The following is a 2011-nucleotide window of genomic DNA, read 5'->3' as shown; positions in this document are numbered from 1 at the left end:
TTACAGGTCAAAAGTTGAATGAACGAGTACTTATTTCCTTTCGATTTCTTACAGGGTAAGTCGTTGTTGCCCATAACACGCTAGCATTCTGCTAACGAATGCTGATTAGTTAGTGAAGGACTGACTACGACGAGAGATCCCGCTTGGTGGAATCCGAAGCAGAACCAGAATGTCAGAGCATTAGCAACATTAGCAACAACATTAGCAAGCCAAAACTCTTTTTAGCATGTGTATTGACAGGGAGATCCTAACCTGTCAGCTGTGTTGTTGATGCCTCTAGAGAAAAGTGGAAGTAACCAGAGCTTGCCGTCAAGCAGTAGCTCTGGTCGTACGATGTGTATGACGTCAATGACATTTTCAAAGGCTTTTTAGAACGGAAAGGCGACTTTAATAAAATCTAACAGCCAGCGGTGTGTATTTTTTTTGCCTCCCCTTTCGAATTCAGAATACAAATTACTAGACTAAAATTCTATCCTGAGAAAAGTGGATTTTGAGGGGTATAGCTCCATAGACCTCCCTTCATTCTGCCCTCGACCATTAGCGCCTTCATATGGAACTTGAGTGGAACTGCAACCAGTTCAGAACCCGGAAGTTTCCAGAGAGTGGGAGTTCTCCTTTTATTAGACATTTTCTGGCCATACCGTTCTGGATGACCGGGGGAGGAGGGGAAGGCTGAGGGGGGAGGAAGGGTGAGGGGGGAGGAAGGGTGAGGGGGAAGGGGGGGGGGGGAGGAAGGGGGGTAGCAGAGGGAGAGGGGGAGCTTTATGACATTTTCATATTTTCTTTGTTTTTGAAAGCTAAACTGATACAAATATACATATATGGGGTTTTAAACTTCTGAGTATTTTTCCCTCTATCTCTTCACCCTTCACCTCTTTCTCCTCCTCTCTCTCTTTCTCCACCCCCCTTCTCTCTTTCCTCCCCCCTCTCCCTCTCTCTTTCCCCCCTCTCTCTCTTCCTACCAAAAGAAAACAAGCTGGCCCCCTTGTGGAGCCCCTGTAGAAATGTGTGTGTGTGTGTGTGAGCTGAGGGGGCCAGTGGAGAGGGTGTGTATGTGGCTATATGGCACACACACGGTCTACCTACGTGTGTGTGTGTTCAGTACAGTATTTGGAACATGTCACGTGTGTGTGTGTGTGTATATATATATATATATGTGTGTGTGTGTGTGAGCAAAGGAAGGTTCTGTACAGAGAGGTCCGTCTGGCTCCCATGGTTTCTCTCTCTCCCCTCCTCATCGCTCTCTCTCTCTCTTTGTCCCCCCCTCACTCTCTCTCCCCTCCTCTCGCTCTCTCTCTCTCTTTGTCCCCCCCCCTCACCTCTCTCCCCTCCTCTCGCTCTCTCTCTCTCTTTGTCCCCCCCCTCACTCTCTCTCCCCTCCTCTCGCTCTCTCTCTCTCTTTGTCCCCCCCCCTCTCTCTTTGTCCCCCCCCTCACTCTCTTTCCCCAGCTCGTCCCTCCTTCTTTCCCTCTGTCTCTCTGTCTTTCTGTCTTATCAGGGGGACTCCAGCGCCCTCTGCTTCCAACAGCAGCAGTATCTGACTTTTACATCCTTAATCACCATTTTATAATGCAGTAGAACAACGTGTGTGTGTGTGTGTGTGTGTGATGACCACAGTGACTACAGTATTTTCTTAATATTTTTGAAAGGTATACCAGTTCTGCAAGATAGTGCAAACTCACCCCTGTATGAATACAGCAGAGGACAAAATCACTTTTAAAAAACTCCTTTGGCACACCAACGGATATAAACAGAAATTACATTATTCAGCACATTCTTATTTGAAGAAAACTGGTTCCAATGGCTTGTGGGAAGTCATACCCTTCCAAATATCAAGATATCTGACCAGGGAAAATATGGTTTGTATCTCTGGTCTGGCTGGCTACTCATTTGGCTGGCATTTTCAATGTTTTAAAAAGCTGCAGCATGCTCTTTTTTCTCTTACTCTCTCTTTTTCTCTCCATCCCTCACATCATCTTGTTGTCCGTCTCTTTCTTCGTCCAGCCATGTC

This window comes from Hypomesus transpacificus, chromosome 7, assembly GCF_021917145.1.
Source record: "Hypomesus transpacificus isolate Combined female chromosome 7, fHypTra1, whole genome shotgun sequence".
Classification (NCBI taxonomy): Eukaryota; Metazoa; Chordata; class Actinopteri; order Osmeriformes; family Osmeridae; genus Hypomesus; species Hypomesus transpacificus.
Note: the sequence above shows the minus strand (reverse complement) of the source record.